The sequence below is a fragment of the Hylobates moloch genome, unplaced genomic scaffold (assembly GCF_009828535.3).
Source record: "Hylobates moloch isolate HMO894 unplaced genomic scaffold, HMol_V3 SCAFFOLD_10, whole genome shotgun sequence".
Taxonomy (NCBI): Eukaryota; Metazoa; Chordata; class Mammalia; order Primates; family Hylobatidae; genus Hylobates; species Hylobates moloch.
In genome coordinates, this window is record NW_026652285.1 from 63,464,487 (window position 1) to 63,490,529 (window position 26,043).

General features: G+C 40.1%; 1 protein-coding gene across 4 annotated transcripts in view; it reads right to left on the reverse strand.

Annotated features, from left to right (window-relative positions):
- Window positions 1–26,043, reverse strand: part of DIRAS2 (DIRAS family GTPase 2) — a 155,030-nt gene that overhangs the window by 32,525 nt on the left and 96,462 nt on the right. For 2 of the 4 annotated variants that reach the window (XM_032164501.2, XM_032164502.2), the window contains exon 1: window positions 264–578. The exons of the other annotated variants lie outside the window; for them this stretch is intronic. The gene's annotated coding sequence lies outside the window, so the exon portion shown is untranslated. Of the gene's footprint in view, window positions 1–263; window positions 579–26,043 lie in introns of those variants that run through there. 4 annotated transcript variants of the gene reach the window in all.

A 26,043-nucleotide genomic window follows, 5' to 3' on the forward strand; every position in this document is an offset into this window, starting at 1 on the left:
TTTTGGAAGGAATCCCTAATAATACGTAAGATACAGATTTTTAAAAAAGAACATGTTTTAGACAAGGGTAGCATGATGCTCATCCTCCCTAACAAGGATACAGAAATGCAGGTTTCTTCCCTCTTACCAACTCCAGTACATGCTGACTCGCCCTCCCTGAGAGGGGTAATCCCTTTCCAGGGGCTGGCAAACAATCATGCCAAAGCCGCCCGTGCCCCAGTGCGGACGCAGCGAAGCCAAGGCAGAAGGGGGAAATCGGTTACCTGGGGAAGAACACAACTCCGCTCAGAGCTTCTTCAGAGCTCCGCTCGCGCAGGACAGGGCAGCGCAGGGTGTGTGGATGCGGCTCCTCCCGGAGGCAGGCGCAGCGCACTCCCTCCCGCCGCCGTGACGATGCTGTCAGCTGCTCGCCCGCCGTGCGCCCTGCACCGCCCGCCGGCCGTGCGCCCCGCGCCCAGCGCCCTCGCGCTCCACCCGCTCGCAGCCCCTGCACCTGCGCTGGCCTGAGCCGCGCCGGCCTGGCACTGTCACCGCCGCTGCACGCTCCTCCTACTCTCTTCAATCTCTGCCTTCTCAGATGTGCCAACTGCTGCAGAGGCTGCTGCTCTTGCTTAAATGGCGCCTGCTCGCCTCCAAAGAGCTTTTAGGTGCCACCTACTGCATGCTCTTGGAATAGATGGCGAGGACTGGAATTTTCTGATAATTTAATGAATTAAAATAATTCCATTGAAAGGGAACCAGATTCTTTTGTTCGCATTGCCAACTATAATCGCTACTAACCATATAGACTTTTTTTCCATTTCCAGATTTTAACTTTTAAAAACCGACTCATTTAAAGGCAGACGAAATGCCCTGCCCCATACCATAGCCAAGCACACAGCGTAGATTAATATATTCTAATTTAATAGGATCCTATGACAACACCGCCATTGGCAAGCTTGGATTAGAATTGCTTTTTCCCTGAGTGGTTTCACATTAGCATTTCAAGGAAATAACCACGTTTATTTCCTGACATTGATAAACAATTTTGTCAAAGACGCATTGATTAAAAAACAGGTGAATAAGCAAGAAAAAAGATTAATGGCTAACAATTCTGTGCAGGCATTTTTAAAAGTGCTTGAGTATAACATTGATCCATGTTAAATTTAAACTACAGACTGAAGGAAGATTTCTTCTCTTGGTTATATTACGCATTCTTTTGTAATACCAAATATGCTAAAAGACGAGCAAAATTAATATTCTGTAGTTCTTTACATTTGATTTGTGTTGTAGAATCCTATTTATCTGTTTTAATCCCGTCTTCACTTTCTAAATAATTAAAACAAGTTAACCTTTGAAGTTCATTTCCAAAGTAAAATTCTGCCCTGCTATTCACAGGAAATATGCGTTTTTAAAATCATACTTAAAAACTACACATTTTACAACTTACAGTCAAGAAAACTTATTCCCCAGTTCATCCTAATTCTGGCCTTGATCCTATGGCCATTGGAATATAAAAATAAAAATACACTGTTTTTACTGAAGTCATTTAAGGCTACTATCAACAGTCCTGCCCCTACACTAATGATGTCTAAAAGCAGAGTGGTCACCCTGTCCTCCACAGTCTCCTCTTCATTACAAAGCAATATATGGCCACTCAGAAACCCATCCCAGAGGAGGCTCCAAATATGATGACAGTGGATTCTGAGCACTGCCTGATGCAGTTTCTGGGTCCTGAAACAACCTTCCAGTTTTACAAGTCAGGATGTTGTTTTCCATGACAACCAAAATGTAGGTTATCAGGTTAAATGACAAAATGGAATTTAATAACTAAACAAAGGAGGGTAAAAAGATTAAAGAAGCAAAAATCCAGTGCTAGCGTGCAAGCAGGGAGAGCAAATCAGGAGCTGATAAAGAGAGCCAGTTCTATGCTGAATATCCCACAATGCAGAAGAATCCTGCCTTTTGCCAAATGCCATCATTATTTGTTCTGAGAATGTGAAGCAGAGGCCCAAAGGCCTCATTTAAACAAGGAGCAACTCACTTAAAATGATGTCTCTGGCCTCTTTGGCATTCCCCACAATCCCTAGCCTTTCATCAGCCAGAAGGAGCAGATTGCTCCCAAATTCCTCCTTTAACTTCCCCTTAACTTATATCCTTCTAAGAGCCTGACCCATTTGCTTCTAGGCTAGGGGCTCCTGACATCTGCCTGCACATTAGAATCAGCAGGGGAGCTATAAATACATTTTAAAACAAGGTCCAATTTCCAGTCCAGCTCATGCCACAACTGGCACAGGACCTCCGTGGATGGGACTCAAACATCCATATATTTCAACGTGTTATGTGAAGTTGCTGTTTGTGTCCCCCAAAAATTCATATGCTGACATTTTAGTTACCAATGTGAAGAGGTGGCACCTCTGCACAGAGCTCTCATGAATGGGATTAGTGCCCTTATAAAAGAGGGCCCAGAGAGCTAAGGTATCATCTATGAACCAGGAAGCAGACCCCCATTAGACACCAAATCTGCCTTGATCTTGGACTTTCCAGCCTCCAGAACTGTGAGCTATAAATTTTGGTTGTTTATAGGCTACCCCGTCTATGTTTGTTTGTTTTTTAATAACAGCCAAGAGAAAAACAGAGGTTAAGGTCAAGAACCATTAATCTAATATAAACCTTTGTTACTCAATGTGAATTCGCGGATCTGCAGCATCCACATTACCAAGCAACTTATTAAGAATACAGACTTTTAATCCCCACTCCAGAACTTCAATCTCAGATTCTGACTTTGATAAAATCTCCAGGAGATTCCCAAGTTTGTTAGAAGTGGAAAAGCTCCAAGCCAGAGTACCTCAAATGCTTCAGTATATCAGAATCACCTTGGAGGAGGGGGCTTGTTAAAACACTTCCAGCTGGGCCACGCCCTGGTTTTCTGATTCTGTAGGTCTGGGATGGGCTCCCTGGTAATGCTGATGCTGCTTAGAGCAGGAATCTAGATGAGCTATGCCACTCAGGTCATGCAGAGACCAGCAGCAAATGGTGGTGGGCTGGTCAATGCTCAGGTGGAAGGAACATAACAGTCCTCCATTTTCTAAAGTAAATCAATCCAGTGTCACTCCTTTCGGGGAAGCCCCATCCTTCTCCACAGTCTCACAGGTGCACTTTCCCCAGGGTCTTTGGGTGGCTGTGAAAAGAGCCTCTTCAGCTGAGTTCCTGCTTTGCTCTCACAGCTTAGGACTCTGCAGGCTTACACTTGGCCCTTGTGCAAATGAGAAGACGGCCCCTCTCTGGGTGGACACAACCCTTCCCTCTGCTCAGACAGTGCGTGGCTTGAGGGGCAGAAGACTCTTTGTGCAAAGAACTTCCTGGACAGGCGCAGACACTCTGGATGCCCAGCTGGGTGAGGGATGCACCTGCTGAGCCCCAGGCCACTCTCACCCTCTGCTGGTCACCTTGTACGTTACACAAACTGCACATTCCTCAAGGTACACATCAGCTCTGCTCCCCTACCAGGCCAGCATGGTCTGTGTGATGGCTCGTAGCTCCATTTATGACCTTGGTCCACAGAGTGCCAGACACTGCCAACAAAGAGGAAGAGCCAAATTCTGACACTGGGGACACAAACTAAGGGAGAAGGCAGTAGATGCACAGATCAGGTGCTGAGCAAGCAAGCATGCAGTGAATGAAAACACACGCCTTTGGACTATGTTCTCCATGGGTCTCTTTGTCTTACTTTTATCCTGTTCTCTCTAAGACAGTGGTTCTGGGGACCAGCAGTATCAGCAACTCTAGGAAGTTGTTATAAATACACATGTCAGCTCCACCCTGGACCTATTGATTCAGAAACTCTGAAGGTGGAGCCCAGCTATCCGCTTTTTAGCAAACATTCCAGGTGATTCTGGTGCACAACAGAGTTTGAAACTCATTGCACTACAATTTGTTTTTTTTTTTTTTAATTATACGTTTAGCAAATGCCCTATCAACATATCTCCTCTAAAATTCTTGAAAAGATACCATGCTGGTAGAATGTGCTCAAGGGAACAATGCACTCCATCTTCTGTGAAGTTTCTGATAGTGAAGACTCAGCAGATTTTCCTGACATCACAACATTTGTTTCTTCCCAGCTGTCTCTTCTGAAGTTCTACCATGCGAGGGTGGGGCACAGGCCTCTGCTGCCCAGAGGACACTCCATTTCCCAGCAGTCTTGTCACCAGCCAGGATGTCCACCTCCAGGACTGGCCCAGGTCTCTCTGTACCTCAAGCCCCACTCACCATGCCCTCCTCAACAGGGTCACTCCATCCTAATCTCTGGAGGAGCCAAATCCTGGAAATTAAGGTCACAGCCCTGAAGTGCAAAACGCCCTGCAGATCTTGGAGAAAGGAAGCACATAAAGGCTTCCCCCCAAAACGGAAGAAGAAAATAAAATTTTCCTTTCATTCTTGTCCATGAGTTTACCGGTCCAAACATAAGAGCTCTGAAGTTGGGGTGGTCCTTCAAAGATAGCCCACATTGAGGCAAGAAAGCCACCCTGGATCAGTCATTGTCTGTGTGCTGTCTCTCCCCACTCCTTAGGAATGTAATCGTGGGCAAGTTGGCTGTCTTTGGTAGAAGGTAATGTCAAGGACGGGAGTCACCTGAGAGCCTTCAGCAGTGATACTTCAAAATTATAGATGTGTGATATTTTTAAAAAATAATTTTAGCACAATGAGTTTCAAACTCTTCTGTGCATCAGAATCACCTGGATTGTTTGCTAAAAAGCAGATTGCTGAGCTGCACCTTCAGAGTTTCTGAATCAGTAGGTCCAGAGTGAGACTGAAATGTGTATTTCTATTGTATTGCCACTGGTGCAATAAAAGCTTCAGTCCTGCGTGATGGATAAGGTGGTGCCCTATGGCATCCCCCACAGTCCCCAACAGTGACTTTTAGAGGATGGTGTCATTTTGTTGCAAATAAAGAATCTCAGAGGTAGCTCTTCTTTGCAGCAGATAAAGCTAGTGTTATTCCATTGGTTTCAGTCCTGATTCTCTATTTTTAATCATCCCTTCAGGCTATACCATCCAACTGTACTAGATGCTCTTAAGTTTAACAAAGTTTCACCGTTCTTCTTCCTTCCTTCCTTTGATACTATGTGTGCTCCATTAAGAATGAGGCACCATGCTTTCTATGTGTTCTTAATCTTTTCAGCTTACCCGAGCTACACAGATGCTAAAGCTGACATCTGTTCTCTGTAATCTCAGAGAGTTTCTCATCCCTGCCTTATATGAGGTTGACCTAGTTTTCTTGGCCTACTCAAAATATTAGTGAACACGAACAGATGATTATATGCATAAAATGTAACTCTTTGCACTAACATTGCTCTATGCATTCCTGGATCCAACCCATCACACTCCTCTCCTTCCCTCCTCCCCAAACCTTCCACTATATCCTCTGGAATGCCTGTGTCCTATTCGTCAAATTCCTTGGATATTTAAACTTTTTTGTGGAAGGACTGTTCTCCAGGTCCGTGCTTCTGGTCACATCTCAAGCAGAAGTTCTTCTTCCTCTGGATACATGATCTTTTCTGGTCCATATCTTCCACTCTCAGCTGCAAAATCTTGCCTCTTTTTGGATGATGTCATTCTCTTCCCTTCATCCTGTCAGCATCTGCCATCCTTTTGGCCTGGCGCTCTTCCTCTCTACCTGGCTGCCTGAAATATTTGCCCCATCTCTGGCCTCTATTGTCATGGTTCTCCTTTTCCTAATTGACATTTCCTGCACCATACTCCAGCTGTCCCGCCAATAGTCATATCCTGCTCCCTGGCATCACAATAGAGTATGGGTTTCAAGCATCCTAATTCCAGTTCAGTCCCATAGCTATGCCTCCTCTTCAGCAGGCCTATGTCTCCCCTGTGCTCAGGATCTCTTCTAAGTGTCTGTCTCTTCCACACCCTCACTTCTCGCTGTCTGTTAGATCGTCTCCATTTGTATAAGAGGTAGCAAAAAACATCTTCTGTCTCTCTCACTCATTTGTCTCCTCTGAAAAATCAAAAAGATTGAAGGAATTACCAGGTAAGTATCAGTTTCCTAAGTGGTCTCCCCGACCTATGTGATCTCCAGTCTGTTCCCGCAGCAGCCAGGATGAGCAGAGCAGGATATTCTAGAGCTTTGAGAATCAAGCCCAAACCTTCATCTGGCTTATAAAGCTCTCATGATCCAGTTGCTTGCTACATCTCCAGTTTCATCGCAGGTCATCTCCCCCCTACTCACAGGTACCAACGAGCCTGGCTTTCTTTCAATTCTCAAAATTCACCCTGACCCCTCCTCCCACTGGGGCTGCTGCACATACCATTACTTGGCTCTGTGTGCTGTTATGGCCATGGCTGTTTCACTGGATTCCTTGCCTCCAATATACCCCTAAAAATCCTGTCCACAGAGAGGCATTCTTTGATCACCTTGTTTAAAGTTGCATTACCTTCTGCTTTGGATTGAATTGTGTTCTCCAAAAAAAGATATGTAAAATACTAACCCCCAGTAACTCAAAATGTGACATTATTTGGAAACAGGGCTGTTACAGATAGAATAGGTTAAAAAGAGGTTATATTAGAGTAGGATGGGCCCCTATAGGGAACGCCCCTTATAGAACACATGACTGATGTCCTTATAAGAAGAGAGAAAGAGACACACAGAGAGAAAACCATTATGTGACCATGGAGGTAAAGGCTGGAGCAATGCATCTGCAAGCCAAAGAATGCCAAAAATTGCCAGCAAACACCAGGAGCTGGGAGAAGTGAGGAACGATTTTCCCCCAAGGCTTTAAAAGGAACAAGGCTGAAACCTTGGTTTTAGACTTCAACCTTCTAGAACTGTGAGACAATACCTCTATATTTTTTAAACCATCCAGTTTCGGTACTTTGCTACAGATGCCCTAGCAAATTAATACACTTCCTGATATGAACTAAATATTTGTAACCCTCCCCCGAATTCATATATTTGAAGCCTAAATGCCCAATGTGATAGTATTTAGAGATAGGGACTTTGGAAGGGAATTAGATAATGATGGGAGAGCCTCATATGAGGAAAGACACCAGCACACTCTCTTTCCACCACATGAGGACACAGCAGGAATGTGGCTATGTGCAAACCTAGAAGACAGCCCTCACCAGACACCAGATCTCATGGCAAATTGATCTTAGAGTTTCATGCTTCCAGAAGTGTGAGAATTAAATTTCTGTTGCTTAATCCACAGTCTATAGTATTCTGTTATAGCAGCCTGGACTGCCCAGGACACTTTCGATCATTCAGTCCCTAGTTTCTGCTTCCTTTATAGTCTAGGTTATGATATCTTTATTTTTGTATATTAGTCATTTATATGCTTATTTTTGTCTTCCCCTTTATTCTATAAGCTATATGAAGTTAGACACCATGAGTCTCTCTCATCATTTCTTCAGCATGTCAGGTTGAAAAAAAAATTGAGGATGTACATAATTGCTACCTCCCTCACTACCTAGATTCTAAAGCAATAAAGAATATACATAAGAATATACAGGAATCAAAATACTTGAGCAAGATGGCAAACTAAGAACTCCAGGTTCTTGTTCCTTGTAGAAATATCAAGCAATAACAGACTGAACAGCTCAGTGAAAGTTCTAGAAACCAGTCAAGGATCTGTAGCAACCAAGTGAATGCCCAATCAAGAAAAAGCAAACTCTAAATAGTAGAAAATGGCATTGTGTTTGTGCTCACCTTGCCTCATTCCCTGCCTAGCAGTGTGCCAAAGGAAGCCACTCAATTCCTGGTATCTTTCTTGGGAAAGAAGTAAAAGAATAGAACTTGTTTGCAGTGTTCTAGCTTGTCTGGACCATCCAAGGAAGGGGTTTCTGACTTTCCTGACTCAGCAATCACACAAGAATGATGGAAGTTTGGGTAGTAGGTCAGGGGATATTGAAAGCAGCAGTGGGTGTTGGAATGCCTGAAAACTACAGGGGAACTTCAGACCCATAGATATCTCTGGAAGGAAGATATTACAGGCAGAGGACCACAATAGGATATCTAAGGCCAGGGAAGAAGGGGTGAAACCCCTAGGAAAATTAAGACATGTAAAAATAGTCATGTATATAGGGGTACTGGGAAAATGGTACATACACAGTCCTAGGGAAGATGCATCCCCAGAAGAGCCACAGAACACCTTAAACCTCCGTGCCAAGCTGATTAATAAGGATCTATCCTGCACAGAGGCAGTCTGCAAAGTCTGCAGTGTGGCTGTTTTTATTCAAATGCCCAATTTGCAACAAAAGTTCACAAAGGATACAATGAAACAGGAAAATATGGTCCATTCAGAGGAACAAAATAAATCTATAGAAACAGATTCTAAATAAACACTGGCTTCAAACTTACTAGACAAAAACTTACTAGACAAAGACTGTTCTATATATGCTCAAAGAGCCAAAGAAAACATGGACAAAGAACTAAAGGAAATCAGAAAAAAATGATACATTAAAAAATTAGAATATCAGTAAAGAGATTATTAAAAAGAACCAAATCAAAATTTGGGAGCTAAAAAAATACAATTACTGAATTAAAAAATTTAACAGAAGGCTTCAACAGCAGATTTTAACAAGTGGAAAAAAGATTCAGCAAACTTGAAGACAGATCATTTTAAGATATCAAGTCTCAGGAGCAAAAAGAAAAAAAAAATAAAGAAAAGTGAACAGAGCCTAAGGGATTTATGAGGCACCATCAAGCAGACCAATATATACATTAGAGGAACTTCAGAAGAAAAAAAGAGGCAAAAAAAAAAAAATGACCTAACTTCCCAAATTTGAAGAAAGACATGGATATATAAATGCAAGAATGACAATGAGCCCCAAGTAGACTAAATCAAAAGAGACTTAACTAATACACATTATAATTAAACTGTTGAAAGTTGAAGACAAAGAATGTTGAAAGTAGCAAGAGAAAAGCAACATGTCATGCACAATGGATCCCCAATAAGATTATCAGCAGACTTCTCAGCAGAAACTTTGCAGGCCAGGAGGCAGTAGGATGATGTAAAGTCCTAAACATAAAACAACTATCAACAAAAACTTTGTATCTCCCAAAATTGTCTTTCAAAAATGAGGGAGAAATTAAGACATTCCAAGGTAAACAAAAATTGAATGAGTCTATTATCACTAGACGTACCCAAAAAGAAATCCTAAAGGAAATTCTTCAAGTTGAAATTAAAGTATGCGAGACAGTAACTTGAAGCCATACAAAAATTTAGAAATCTTTGGTAAAGGTAAATACCTGAGGAAAAAAAATTAATAATATTATTGTAATTTTGGTTCTTGACTCCCCTTACTATTTTATATAATTTAAAAGACAAAAGCATAAAATAATTACAAATCTATATTAATCAGTACTGTATATAATGGATACAAAATACATAAAGATGTAATTCAGGACATTTAATAATATAAAGGGAGGGCAGAGCTGCAAATGACTAGAGGGCTTTTTTTGTTGCACACAATTGAATTTAAGTTGTTACAAGTTTGAAATAGATTTGTATAACTTTAGGATGTTACATGTAATCCCCTGGTAAGCATAAAGAAAATATCTGTAAAATATGCACAAAAGAAAATGAAATAAAATAAAAATATGCTGCTACAAAAAATCAACTGAAAACAAAGGAGGGCAGTAGGAAGAAAATGAGGGCCCCCCAAAAAACCTATCATACATATAGAAAAAAATAAAGTGGTAATAGTAACTTTCATATTATCAATAATTACTTTAAACTCTCCAATCAAAAAGCATAGATTGGCAGAATATGTAGAAAAATAAGACATAACTATATGCTATCTACAAAATACTCACTTCTGGCCTAAGGACATGCACAAGTTGAAAGTGAAATAATGAAAAAGATGTTCCATGAAAATAGTAACCAAAAGAGCAGAGGTGGCTATACTAAAATTAGAAAAAAGTGCAGCCTCTCCGGGGCCGACAGCTGAGGGCTGCTGCCTGCATCATCCAAGCAATGACCTCAGACTTCTGCCTTAACCAGCCCTGGGGCTTGGCTCCCCCAGCTCTGAGTGTGGGGGCATAGGCAAGACCCCCCTTGTGGTGCCATATAAATATGTACATGTGTATATAGATTTTTAGGGGAAGGAGAGAGGGAAGGGTCAGGGTAGAGACACCCCTCCCTTGCCCCTTTCCTGGGCCCAGAAGTTGGGGGGAGGGAGGGAAAGGATTTTTACATTTTTTAAACTGCTATTTTCTGAATGGAACAACCTGGGCCAAGGGGCCCCAGGCCCTGTCCTCTGTCCCTCACACCCCTTTGCTCTGTTCATTCATTCAAAAAAACATTTCTTGAGCACCTTCTGTGCCCAGCATATGCTAGGCCCACCAGCTAAGTGTGTTAGGGGGGTCTCTACGCCAGCTCATCAGTGCCTCCTTGCCCACCAGACTTCACTGGTGCCTTTGGGGGATCTGTAGGAGGTGGGACCTTTTGTGGGGTTTGGGGATCTCCAGGAAGCCCGACCAAGCTGTCCCCTTCCCCTGTGCCAACCCATCCCCTACAGCCCCCTGCCTGATCCCCTGCTGGCTGGGGGCAGCTCCCAGGATATCCTGCCTTCCAACTCTTTCTGAAGCCCTCCTCCTAACATGGCGATTCCGGAGGTCAGGGCCTTGGGCTCTCCCCAGGGTCTAACGGTTAAGGGGACCCACATACCAGTGCCAAGGGGGGTGTCAAGTGGCGATGTCGTTGTGCTCCCCTCCCCCAGAGCGGGTGGGGGGGGGGGGGGCGAATATGGTTGGCCTGCATCAGGTGGCCTTCCCATTTAAGTGCCTTCTGTGACTGAGAGCCCCAGTGTGATGAGAACTAAAGAGAAAGCCAGACCCCCCCCCCAAAAAAAAAAAAAAAAGAAAAATAGACTTCAAGTCAAAGACTGTTATAAGAGATAAATACATGATACAAAGATAAACTTTAATTTATTAAGAAAATATAACAATTATAAAAATATATGCACCAGACACTTCTCAAAAGAAGACATTTATGCAGCCAAAAAACACATGAAAAAATGCTCATCATCACTGGCCATCAGAGAAATGCAAATCAAAACCACAGTGAGATACCATCTCACACCAGTTAGAGTGGCCATCATTAAAAAGTCAGGAAAAAACAGGTGCTGGAGAGGATGTGGAGAAATAGGAACACTTTTACACTGTTGGTGGGACTGTAAACTAGTTCAACCATTGTGGAAGTCAGTGTGGCGATTCCTCAGGGATCTAGAACTAGAAATACCATTTGACCCAGCCATCCCATTACTGGGTATATACCCAAAGGACTATAAATCATGCTGCTATAAAGACACATGCGCACGTATGTTTATTGCAGCACTATTCACAATAGCAAAGACTTGGAACCAACCCAAATGTCCAACAACGATAGACTGGATTAAGAAAATTTGGCACATATACACCATGGAATACTATGCAGCCATAAAAAATGATGAGTTCATGTCCTTTGAAAACATACTCTCATTAATTTTGCAAAGACAAAAAACCAAACCCCTATTCTCATCATAGGTGGTTAACAAAGAGAACCATGGACACAGAAAGGAACATCACACTCTGGGGTCTGTGGGGGGAGGGACACATTAGAAGATATACCTAATCTAAAGAGTGATTAAGGCACATGGATACATATGTAACAAACTTGCACATTGTGCACATGTACCCTAAAACCTAAAGTATAATAATAATAAAAAAAATATATGCAGCAAACATCAGAGCTCCAAAATATAAAAAGCAAATATTAACATTAAGGGAAAAATAGACAACTCTACAATAATAGTAGGAGACTTCAATATTCCATTTTAAATAAAAAATAGAACAAATAATGAAAGATTAATAAAAAAGCAGAGAGTGAACACACTGTAAAACTATTGGAACTAGCAAACATATACATATCACTCCACCCAACATGAGCAGAATTTAAAGTATGCGTGCAAATTTCTCAATAGATTATACATTAGGTCACAAAATGAGTCTCAATATTTTTTCAAAAGGTTAATTAAATCCATAAAAGTATCTTTTATGTTCACAAAGGAATGAAACTAGAAATCAATGGCAGAAGGAAAACTGGAAAATCCCCAAAATAAAAACCAATGGATCAGAGAAAAAATCACAAGAGAAATTATAAAATAGCTAACATAAATGAAAATAAAATCACAACATCTCAAAAGTTATGAGATGCAGTAAAAACAGTGCTAAGGGAAATTTATAGCTGTAAATGCTTATATTAAAAGTGAAGAAAGATCTCAAATTAACAACCTAAACTTTATGCCTTGTATTAGTGTGTTTTCACACTGCTAATTAAGACATGCCCAAAACTGGGTAATTTATAAAGAAAAGAGGTTTAACTGACTCACAGTTCCACATGGCTGGGGAGGCCTCACAATCATGGCCGAAGGCAAATGAGGAGCAAAGTCACATCTTACATGGTGGCAGCAAGACAGCGTTTGCAGGGGAACTCCCCTTTATAAAACCATCAGATCTCATGAGATTTATTCACTATTACAAGAACAGCACTCGCCCCATGATTCAATTACCTCCACCAGGTCCCTCCCACAACAGGTGGGAATTATGGTAGCTACAATTCAAGATGAGATTTGGGTGGGGACACAGCCAAACCATATCATGCCTTAAAGAAGTCGAAAAAGAAGAACACACTAAACCCAAAGCTAGCAGAATGAAGGAAGTAACAAAAATTACAGCAGAGATCAACCAATTAGAGAAGAGAGAAACAATAGAAAGTTAACAAAATCAAGAGCTGACTTTCTGAAAAGGTAAACAAAATTGACAAACCTTTAACTACATTGATAAATTTTAAAAATGAGAAGACTCAAATTACTAAATTCAGAAATGAAAGAAAAGACATTACTATTAATATTATAGAAATACAAAGGATTATAAAAATGTACTATGAACAACTGTATGCCAAGAAATCAGATAACCAAGATAAATTAATGAGTTCCTAGAAACACAGCCTAATAAGACAGAAACATGAAGAAATAGGAAATCTGTATATACCTATGACTAATGAGGAGATTTGATCAGTAAGCAAAAACTTAACAAATACTTAAGAGCCAATTCTTCTCACTTGGAATTATTAGACAGGGAATTTAAAACAACTATAATTAATATGCTAATGGTTCTAATGGGCAAAGTAGACAACACACAAAAACAGGCAAGATAAGCAGAGAGATGAAAATCCTAAGGCATAACTAAAAAAAAAAAAAAAATACTAGAGGTTAAAAAAAAACTGTAGCAGAAACAAAGAGTGAGCTCATTCATGAGCTCATTAGTAGACAGGACACAGTTGAGGACAGAATACCAGAGCTCGAAGATATGACAACAGAAGCTTCCAAACTGAAAAGTGAAGAAAACAAAGCCTGAAATAAACAAAACTGAATAGCTAAGGACGGTAGGATGACACAAAAAGAATACTCTGTGCATAATGGGAATACCAGAAGAAGAAAGAGAGAAAGGAACAGAAGAAATATTTGAAAAAATTACGGAAAAGTGTTATGACATTAAATTTAGCAATGACACCAAAATATATGACATCAACAGAACAGGCAACAAAATGAGAAATAGATAAATGGATTGCATTAGAACTAAAACCTCCATGCATCAGGACACAATCAACGGAGTAAAAAGGCAACACACAGAATGGGAGAGAATATTTGCAAATCATAATCTGATAAGGGGTTAATATCCAAAATCTAAAGAACTTCTACACCTGAAAAATAACAACAAATGATGGAGAAATGTGCAAAGAACTTGAATAGACATTTCTCCAAGCAAGATATATAAATGGCCAATAAGCACATGAAAAGATCCTCAACATCACTCATCATTAAGGAAAAGCAAATCAAAATAAAATGAAAATCACTTCACATCCATTAGGATGGCTAATTTAAAAACAAACAAACAACAACAAAAAAAAAAAAAAAAAAGGGGGCCGGGCGCAGTGGCTCATGCCTGTAATCCCAGCAATTTGGGAGGCCGAAGCAGGCAGATCACCTGAGGTCAGGAGTTCAAGACCAGGCTAGCCAACATGGCGAAACCCCGTCTCTACTAAAAATACAAAAACTCGCTGGGCATGGTGGCAGGCACCTGTAATCCTAGCTAGTCGGGAGGCTGAGGCAGGAGAATAGCCTGAACCTGGGAGGCGGAGGTTGCAGTGAGCTGAGATCACACCACTGCACTTCAGACTGGGTGACAGGGCGAGACTCTGTCTCAAAAGAAAAGCAAAAGAACGAAAACAGAAAATAACAATTATTGGTGAGGATGTGGGGAACCGTTGCTGGAAATGCAAAATGATGCAGCCACTCTGGAAAACAGTATGATGGTTCCTCAAAAACTTCAATGTAAATTTGTCATATGATCTTGCAATTCCACTTCTGGATATATACTCAAAAAATTGAAAGCAGCAACTTGAGCATATATTTGATATATTTGTACACCAATGTCCATAGCAGCATTATTCACAATAGCCAAAATGTGGAAAAAATTCAAATGTCCATTGACAGATGAATGGATAAACAAAATGTGGTATAGATATATAATGAGCTATTATTACTAATCTTTCCAAAAAGAGGAAATTCTGCCACATGCTACAACATGGATGAGCCTTGAGAACATTAAGGTAAGTTAAACAAGCCAATCACAAAAGCCAGTCACACAAACACTGTGTGATTCAACTTGCATGAAGTGTCTAGAATAGTCAAATTCATAAAGACAGAAAATAGAATTGTGGTCGCCAGGGGTTGGGCGAAGGGGAAGCAAAAAGTTATAGTTTGATGGGGACAGAGTATCAGTTTTGCAAGATGACGAGTTCTAGAAATGAATGGTGGCAATAGCTGTGCAACAATATTAATGTACTTAATGCCACTGAGCTGTACATTTAAACATAAAGTAGTGAATTTTATGTTATGTGTATTTTACAATTTTTTTAAAGCATATACAGAAGTGAAGCAGAGAGCAAAATAGCGCTATCATCATTTAAGGCTGGTATTACCAAATATGTCTTATATCTTCAGACAAGGGAGCTTACTGTTCTACTACTGAACTCTTGAGTTTAGAGACTTGCCTGCCCAACCACAGGCTGCTTGGAACTCCTTCCAGCTGCATCTTGCTAGGGACCTGGCCCCGTAAAACTCTCAGTGGGGAGGAGTAGAAGAGAAAACATATGCTTCCCACAGTCCAAGGGACATCAAGGTGAATTTGGACCCAAAGCAAAGGGAGACTAGAAATTGAGGAGAGTGCCATTTGATGTCTTCTTGCATTTGGTATAATTTGTCTCTGTTTTGCACCATGACCTTGTTAATACTGTCCCTCCACCCCTGCTTCCACCCCACCCAGATATTCTAATTGCATTGACCCTTTTTTCCCATCTCTCTCTCTGTGAAAGGAAACATTTCTTTAACATATCTTATCCATCTTTTTACTCGTTCTTGCTAAGGAAATACATATTTTTTTCAAAGATCTCTTTTCGGAAGGCTGCTGGCAACTTAATCTAATTTGGACTGATTGTTTTCTGGGCTTGCTGGAACTCTGAAGTGGATTAGGAAGGGAAGAGACTAGAAACAGAGAGACAAGTCTGGTGAGACATCAGGAATCACAGAGGGGAGAGAGATGAAGGGCTGAACTGAGGCAGCGACAGAGCACAGAATTTAGGGAGAATTGATACTTAAGGATGTAGACTGTCCAAGGTTTGATGGCCAGAGATGGAACAGCACAAATGTATTCTCAAGTTCATGCCTTGCAGGATAGAGCCTGGTACAACTAAAACTAGTTGGAAGGATTTGGTTACTCTAGATGTTCACTCTCTACTGTATAATTTTTTAACATTAAGGAATTTTCTTAAAAACAAAACAAAACAAAACAAAAAACCTAATTACTGTAATCCTAGCACTTTGTGAAGCAGAAGCAGGCCAATTTCTTGAGTCCAGGAGTTTAAGACCAGCCTGGGCAACATGGTGAGACTCCACCTCTACAAAAAAATACAAAAAATTAGCTAGGCATTTTTAAGATTTATCCATATTATAGTATGAGTAAGAATTATTTGGCTGGACGTGGTGGCTCACGCCTGTAATCCCAGCACTTTGGGAGGCTGAAGCGGGCAGATTGCCTGAGGTCAGGAATTTGAGACCAGTCTGGCCAACATGGTGAAATCATATCTCTACTAAAAATACAAAAAAAATTAGCCGGGCATGGTGGCGTGCACGTGTAATCCCAGCTATTCAGGAGGCTGAGGCAGGGGAATGGCTTGAACCAGGGAGATGGAGGTTGCAGTGAGCTGAGATTGCGCCACTGCACTCCAGCCTGGGTGACAGAGTGACACTCCATCTCAAAAAAAAAAAAAAATTATTTACGCCTGAGTAATATTCCATCATATGTATACAACCCATTCACTTATCCAGTTACCTGTCAATGAACATTTGGGTTGTTTCCACATATAGCTATTGTGTTCGTAGGCATGTTTTTATGAACATTGGTGTACAAGTATCTTTTTTAAGTCCCTGCTTTCAATTCTTCTGGGTAGATATTCAAAAGCTGGATTATATGGAAATTCTGTTTGATTTTTTGAGGAACTACCATATTATTTTCCACAGTAGCTGCACCATGACATTCCTACCAACAGTTCTCTACATCATTGACATCTCTTATTATTTTCTGTTTTGTTTTTTATATTAGCCATCCTAACAAATGTGATGTCTCATTGCAGTTTTGTTTTGTATTTCCCTAATTATTAGTGATGCCAAACACCTTTTCGTGTGCTTAATGGCCATTTATATATCTTACTTGTAGAAGTGTCTGTTGAAGTTCCTTGCCCATTTATAAACAATTTTCTTGTCATTGAGTTGTAGGATTTCTTTGTATAATCTGGTTATCATCTTTTATCCTTTATCAAATGCATGATTTGCAAATGTTTTCTCATTGTGTGTTGTCTTTTTACTCTGTTGATACTGGCCTTTGACAAACAAAAGTTTTTCATTTTTATGAAATTCAATTTATCTACATTTTTGTTGCCTGTTTTGGTGTTGTACCTAAGAGATCATTGCCTAATTCAGGATTACAAGGATTTATTTCTATCTTTTCTCCTATGAGTTTTGTTTTGTTTTGTTTTTGTTTTTGTTTTTGTTTTTGTTTTTAGATGGCATTTTGCTCTTTTTAAAGCCCAGGCTGGAGTGCAATGGTGTGATCTCGGCTCACTGCAACCTCTGCATCCTGGGTTCAAGTGATTATCGTGCCTCAGCCTCTCAAGTAGCTGGGATTACAGGCACACGCCATCACACACAGCTAATTTTGTATTTTTAGTACAGACGGGGTTTCACCACATTGGCCAGGCTAGTCTTGAATGCCTGAACTCTGTTTCCACTCTAGGTAAGGTTAAATCATTCTCCTGTAATCTGGATTGTCAGATTCCCCAGGGTGGATATTGTTCAGAGGCATACATTTCCCCCTCTCACACTTAGGGCATTCGCAGTTTTTTGGCTATCTCACGGAGTTTGCAGCAGCAAGCTGCATCTTTCAAAGGATCTGTGAATTCTTACAGCCTTCCTGGTATGTTCCCATGATGGTTCTTGGAGCAAAAGTTTACAATGTGAGTCTCCACATGCTGTCTGTCTGTCCAATTGGAAGCTGCATATTAGTCCTGTCTTCTATCTACCATTTTCTTCCCTAATCCCCTCTAATGTACCTTTTGATTTCTTTTATACAATGTAAGAGTGTGTAGTTCTTACAAATTCATGGATTTTTCAGTTTTACTTCTATTATTGTTTTACAGTTTCACTCCATTTTTATGAGAAAAGATGCTTTATATACTTATAATTTTTTTAATTAATAAGGCTTGTTTTGTGACCTAACACATATTTGTGACCTAAGCACTATCCTAGGGCATACATATTTGCTCTTGAGACAAATATGTATGCTACTGTTATTAAGGGCAATGTCCTATATATGTCCATTAGGTCCCAAGGGTTCATATTGTTGTTGAAGTCATCTATTTTCTCATAGGTCTTCTGCTTGGTTGTTCTATTTATTATTGAAAGTAGGGTATTGACACTTTTAAACATTATTGTGAAACAATCTATTTCTACTTTATTTCTGTCAATGTTTGCTTTATAGATTTTGGAGCTCTGGTGTTTGGAGAGTTATATCTTCTTGGTGTGTTAACACTTTATCCATAAATGATGTCCTTCCTTGTCTCTTGTGACAGTTTTATACCTAGAGTCTCTTTTCTCTTATAAATATAGTGACCACAGCTCTCCTTTGGTAGCTATTTGCATGGAATATCTTTTTCTATCCTTTCCCTTTCAACCTATATGTGTTCCTAAATCTAAGGTAAATTTCTTATAGAGAGCAGATGGTTGAAATCTGGTTTTGTCTTTTTTTAATCTATTTTTCCAATTTACACCTTTTGATTGAGGAGAGTAATTTATTTATATTTAATGGAAGAAAGAACTTAATTTTACCATTTTGTTATTTGATTTTAATATGTCTTACAGTCCTTTTGTCTGTCATTCTCTTCATTACTGCCTTTATTTGTGTTTAGTTAATCTTTGTAGTGATACATTTTACTTCTTTTTTTTCTTTTTGTGTATTTTCTTTTTTTAACTTTTATTTTAAGTTCAGGTCTACACGTGCAGGTTTGGGACACAGGTAAATTTGTGTCTTGGCAGTTTGTTGTACAGATTATTTCATCACCCAGTTATTAAGCCTAGTACCCTTTAGTTATTTTAGTTATTTTTCCTGATCATTTCCCTCCTCCCACTTTCCATCCTCTGAGAGGCCCCAGTGTCTATTGTTCTCCTCTATGTGTCCATGTGTTCTCATTATTTAGCTCTCAATTATAAGTGAGGACATGTGGTATTTGATATTCTGTTCCTGTGTTAGTTTGCTAAAAATAATGGCTTCGAAATCCATCCATATCCCCGCAAAGGACATGATCTCATTCTTTTTATGGCTGCATAGCATTCCATGGTGCATATGTACCACATTTTCTTTATCCAGTCAATCACTGATGGGCATTTGGTTGAGTCCATGTCTTTGCTATTGTGAATAGTGTTGTGATGAGCATACATGTGCACATGTCTCTGTAATAGAGCAAATTACATTCCCTTGGGTATATACCCATTAATGGGATTGCCAGGTTGAATGGTATTTCTGTCTTTAGGTCTTTGAAGAACTGCCACACTGTCTTTCACAACGGCTGAACTTATTTACATTCCCACTGACAGTGTATAAGCATTCTTTCTCTTCACAACATGTCCAGCATCTGTTACTTTTTGTCTTTTTAATAATAGCCATCCTGACTCATTCTGACTCACTGAGATGTTATCTCACTGTGGTTTTGATTTCCATTTCTATAATGCTCAGTGATGTTGAGCTTCTTTCATATATTTATTGGCCACATCTACATCTTCTTTTGAGAACTGTCTATTCATGTCCTTTGCCTACTTTTTAATGGGGTTGTTAATTTTTTGTAAATTTGTATAAGTTCTTTATAGGTGCTGGATATTAGACATTTGTTGGATGCATAGTTTGCAAAAATTTTCTCCCATTCTGTAGGTTGCCTGTTTACTCTCTGTTGATAGTTTCTTTTTCTGTGCAGAAGCTCTCTGGTTTAATTAGATCCCAGTTGTCAATTTTTGCTTTTGTTAAAATTGCTTTTGGCGTCTTCATTATGAAATCTTTGTCTGTGGTTGTTTCTCAGGGTTTCTATAGTTTTGGATTTCACGTTTAAGTCTGTAATCTATCTTGAGTTAATTTATGTATAAGGCATAAGGAAGTGGTCCAATTTTAATCTTCTACATATGGCTAGCTAGTTATATCAGCGTCACTTATTAAATAGGGAATCCTTTCCCCATTGCTTGTTTTGGTCAGGTTGGTCAAAGATCAGATAGTTATAGCTTTGTGGTCAGATTTCTTCATTCTCTATGCTGTTCCAGTGGTCTACGTTTTGTTTTTGTACCAGTATCATGCTGTTTTGGATACTGTAGTCCTGTAGTATAGTTTGAAATCAAGTAACATGATGCCTCCAGCTTTGTTCTTTTTGCTTAGGATTGTCTTGGCTATTTGGCCTTCTTTTGTTTCCATATGAATTTTAAAATAGTTTTTCTAGTTCTGTGAAGAATGTCAATGGTAGTTTAATAGGCATAGCACCGAATCCATAAATTGCTTTCGGAAGTATGGCCATTTTAATGATATTGATTCTTCCTATCTATGATCATGGGATATTTTTCCAATTTGTTTGCATCATCTCTGATTTCTTTGAGAAGTGGGTTGTAGCTCTTATTGTAGGGATCTTTCACCTTCCTTATTAGCTATATTTCTAGATATTTTATTCTTTTGTGGCAATTGTGAATGTGAATTCATTCCTAATTTGGCTCTTGGCTTGACTGTTGTTGGTGTATAGGAATGCTAGGAAGTTTTGCACATTGATTTTGTATCCTGAGACTTTGCTGGTTGTTTATTAGCTTAAGAAGCTTTTTGGGCAGAGAGAAAGAAAGAAAGAAAGAAAGAAAGAAAGAAAGAAAGAAAGAAAGAAAGAAAGAAAGAAAGAAAGAAAGAAAGAAAGAAAGAAGAGAAAAAAGAAAGAAAGAAAGATTTGCAGATTATGTCATCTGCAAACAGGGATAGTTTGACTTCTTAACTTTTTGTTTGGATTCCCTTTATTTCTTTCTCTTTCCTGATTGCCCTGGCCAGAACTTCCAACACTATGTTGAATAGGAGTGGTGAGAGAGGGCATCCTTGTCTCATGCCGGTTTTCAAGGGAAATTGTTCCAGCTTTTGCCTATTCTGTGTGATGCTGGCTGTGGGTTTGTAATAGATGACTCTTATTATTTTGAGGTATGTTTCTTCAATACCTAGTTTATTGACAGTTTTTAACATGATTGGATGTTGAATTTTATAAACAACCTTTTTGGCATCTATTGAGATAATCATGTGGGTTTTGTCTTCAGTTCTGTTTATGTGATAAATTACATTTATTGATTTGTGTATATTGAACCAACCTTGCATCCCAGAGATAAAGCCTATTAGATTGTGGTGGATAAGCTTTTTGATATGCTGTTGAATTTGATTTGCCAGTGTTTTGTTAAGAATTTTTGCATCAATGTTCATCATAGATATTGGCCTGAAGTTTTCTTTTTTTGTTGTTGTTGTTTCTCTGCCTGGTTTTAGTATGAGGATGATGCTGGCCTCATAAAATGAGTTGTAGAAAGTCCCTCCTCCTCAATATTGTGGAATAGTTTCAGTAGGAATGATACCAGTTTTTCTTTGTACATATGGTAGAATTCAGTTGTGAATCATCTGGTTCTGTGCTTTTTTTTGGTTGGTAGGCTATTTATTACTGCCTCAATTTCAAAGCTCATTATTGGTCTGTTCAGTGATTCAATTCTTCCCTGGTTCACTCTTGGGAGGGTGTATTTGTCCAGGAACTTATCCATTTCTTCCATATTTTCTAGTTTATTTACATAAAGGTGTTTATAGTATTATCTGATAGTTGTTTCTATTTCTGTGGGGTCACTGGTAGTATTCCCTTTGTCATTTCTGGTTGTGTTTATTTGAATCTTCTCTCTTTTCTTCCCTATTAGTCTAGCTAGTGGTCTGTCTCTTTTATCAATTTTTTTCAAAAAAAACGGCTACTGGGGGGTGGAGCCAAGATGGCCAAGTAGGAACAGCTCCAGTCTACAGCTCCCAGCATGAGCGACACAGAAGGTGGGTGATTTCTGCATTTCCAACTGAGGTACCAGGTTCATCTCACTGGGGAGTGTTGGACAGTGGGTGCAGGATAGTGGGTGCAGTGCACCAAGCGTGAGCCGGAGCAAGGGCGAGGGATCGCCTCACCTGGGAAGCACAAGGAGTCAGGGAATTCCCTTTCCTAGTCAAAGAAAGGGGTGACAGATGGCACCTGGAAAATCTGGTCACTCCCACCCTAATACCCTGCTTTTCCAACGGTCTTAGCAAATGGCACACCAGGATATTATATCCCATGCCTGGCTTGGAGGGTCCTACGCCCACGGAGCCTCGCTCATTGCTAGCACAGCAGTCTGAGACCAAACTGCAAGACAGCAGCGAGGCTGGGGGAGGGGCACCCGCCATTGCCGAGGCTCCAGTAGGTAAACAAAGTGGCCAGGAAGCTCGAACTGGGTGGAGCCCACCGCAGCTCAATGAGGCCTGCTTGCCTTTGTAGACTCCACCTCTGGGGGCAAAGCGTAGACAAAAAAAGGCAGCAGAAACCTCTGCAGACTTAAATGTCCCTGTCTGACAGCTTTGAAGAGAGTAGTGCTTCTCCCAGCATGTAGCTTGTGATCTGAGAACGGACAGACTGCCTCCTCAAGTGGGTCCCTGACATCTGAGTAGCCTAACTGGGAGGCACCCCCCAAGTAGGGGCAGTCTGACACCTCACATGGCCAGGTACTCCTCTGAGACAAAACTTCCAGAGGAACGATCAGGCAGCAACATTTGCTGTTCACCAATATCCGCTGTTCTGCAGCTTCTGCTGCTGATACCCAGGCGAACAGGGTCTGGAGTGGACCTCCAGAAAACTCCAACAGACCTGCAGCTGAGGGTCCTGACTGTTAGAAGGAAAACTAACAAACAGAAAGGACATCCACACCAAAACCCCATCTGTACGTCACCATCATCAAAGACCAAATGTAGATAAAACCACAAAGATGGGGAAAAAGCAGAGCAGAAAAACTGGAAACTCTAAAAATCAGAGCACCTCTCCTCCTCCAAAGGAACGCAGCTCCTCACCAGCAACGGAACAAAGCTAGACAGAGAATGACTTTGACGAGCTGAGAGAAGAAGGCTTCAGATGATCAAACTACTCTGAGCTAAAGGAGGAAGTTCAAACCCATGGCAAAGAAGTTAAAAACCTTGAAAAAAATTAGATGAATGGCTAACTAGAATAACCAATGCAGAGAAGTCCTTAAAGGACCTGATCAGCTGAAAACCACGGCACGAGAACTATGTGATGAATGCACAAGCCTCAGTAGCCAATTCGATCAGCTGGAAGAAAGCGTATCAGTGATGGAAGATCAAATGAATGAAATGAAGTGAGAAGAGAAGTTTAGAGAAAAAAGAATAAAAAGAAATGAACAAAGCCTCCAAGAAATATGGGACTATATGAAACCACCAAATCTACATATGATTGGTGTACCTGAAAGTGACGGGGAGAATGGAACCAAGTTGGAAAACACTCTGCAGGATATTATCCAGGAGAACCTCCCCAATCTAGCAAGGCAGGCCAACATTCAGATTCAGGAAATACAGAGAATGTCACAAAGATACTCCTCGAGAAGAGCAACTCCAATACACATAATTGTCAGATTCACCAAAGTTGAAATGAAGGAAAAAATGTTAAGGGCAGCCAGAGAGAAAGGTCAGGTTACCCACAAGGGGAAGCCCATCAGACTAACAGCTGATCTCTCGGCAGAAACTCTACAAGCCAGAAGAGAGTGGGGCCAATATTCAACATTCTTAAAGAAAAGAATTTTCAACCCAGAATTTCATATCCAGACAAACTAAGCTTCATAAGTTAAGGAGAAATAAAATACTTTACAGACAAGCAAATGCTTAGAGATTTTGTCACCACCAGGCCTGCCCTAAAAGAGCCCCTGAAGGAAGCACTAAACATGGAAAGGAACAACTGGTACCAGCCACTGCAAAAACATGCCAAATTGTAAAGACTATCAAGGCTAGGAAGAAGATGCATCAACTAACCAGCAAAATAACCAGCTAACATCATAATGACAGGATCAAATTCACACACAACAATATTAATCTTAAATGTAAATGGGCTAAATGCTCCAATTAAAAGACACAGACTGGCAAATTGGATAAAAAGTCAAGACGCATCAGTGTGCTGTATTCAGGAAACCCATCTCACATGCAGGGACACACATAGGCTCAAAATAAAGGGATGGAGGAAGATCTACCAAGCAAATGGAAAACAAAAAAAGGCAGGGGTTGCAATCCTAGTCTCAGATAAAACAGACTTTAAACCAACAAAGATCAAAAGAGACAAAGAAGGCCATTACATAATGGTAAAGGGATCAATTCAACATGAAGAGCTAACTATCCTAAATATATATGCACCCAATACAGGAGCACCCAGATTCATAAAGCAAGTCCTTAGAGACCTACAAAGAGACTTAGACTCCCACACAATAATAATGGGAGACTTTAACACCCCACTGTCAACATTAGACAGATCAATGAGACAGAAAGTTAACAAGGATATCCAGGAATTGAACTCAGCTCTGCACCAAGCGGACCTAATAGACATCTACAGAAGTCTCCACCCCAAATCAACAGAATCTACATTCTTTTCAGCACCACACCACACCTATTCCAAAATTAACCACATAGTTGGAAGTAAAGCACTCCTCAGCAAATGTAAAAGAACAGAAATTATAACAAACTGTCTCTCAGACCACAGTGCAATCAAACTAGAACTCAGGATTAAGAAAGTCACTCAAAACTGCTCAACTACATGGAAACTGAACAACCTGCTCCTGAATGACTACTGGGTACATAACGAAATGAAGGCAGAAATAAAGATGTTCTTTGAAATCAATGAGAACAAAGACTAAACATACCAGAATCTCTGGGACACATTCAATGCAGTGTGTAGAGGGAAATTTATAGCACTAAATGCCCACAAGAGAAAGCAGGAAGATCTAAAATTGACATCCTAACATCACAATTAAAAGAACTAAAGAAGCAAGAGCAAACACATTCAAAAGCTAGCAGAAGACAAGAAATAACTAAGATCAGAGCAGAACTGAAGGACATAGAGACACAAAAAAACCTTCAAAAAATCAATGAATCCAGGAGCTGGTTTTTAGATCAACAAAATTGATAGACCACTAGCAAGCCTAATAAAGAAGAAAAGAGAGAAGAATCAAATAGATGCAGTAAAAAATGATAAAGGGAATATCACCACCGATCCCACAGAAATACAAACTACCATCAGAGAATACTATAAAACCTCTATGTAAATAAACTAGAAAATCTAGAAGAAATGGATAAATTCCTCGACACATACACTCTCCAAAGACTAAACCAGGAAGAAGTTGAATCTCTGAATAGACCAATAACAGGCTCTGAAATTGAGGCAATAATTAATAGCTTACCAACCAAAAAAAGTCCAGGACAAGATGGATTCACAGCCGAATTCTACCAGAGGTACAAGGAGGAGCTGGTACCATTCCTTCTGAAACTATTCCAATCAATAGAAAAAGAGGGAATCCTTCCTAACTCATTTTATTAGGCCAGCATCATCCTGATACCAAAGCCTGGCAGAGACACACAAAACAAGAGAATTTTAGACCAATATCCCTGATGAACATGGAGGCAAAAATCCTCAATAAAATACTGGCAAACCGAATCCAGCAGCACATCAAAAAGTTTATCCACCATGATCAAGTGGGCTTCATCCCTGGGATGCAAGGCTGGTTCAACATATGCAAATCAATAAACATAATCCAGCGTATAAACAGAACCAATGACATAAACCACATGATTATCTAATAGATGCAGAAAAGGCCTTTGACAAAATTCAACAACATGCTAAAAACTCTCAATATATTAGGTATTGATGGGACGTATCTCAAAATAATAAGAGCTATCTATGACAAACCCACAGCCAATATCATACTGAATGGGCAAAAACTGGAAGCATTCCCTTTGAAAACTGGCATGAGACAGGGATGCCCTCTCTCATCACTCCTATTCAACCTAGTATTGGAAGTTCTGGCCAGGGGAATCAGGCAGGAGAAGGAAATAAAGGGTATTCAATTAGGAAAAGAGGAAGTCAAATTGTCCCTGTTTGCAGATGATATGATTGTATATTTAGAAAACCCCATCATCTCAGCCCAAAATCTCCTTAAGCTGATAGGCAACTTCAGCAAAGTCTCAGGATACAAAATCAATGTGCAAAAATCACAAGCATTCGTATACACCAATAACAGACAAACAGAGAGCCAAATCATGAGTGAACTCCCATTCACAATTGCTTCAAAGAGAAT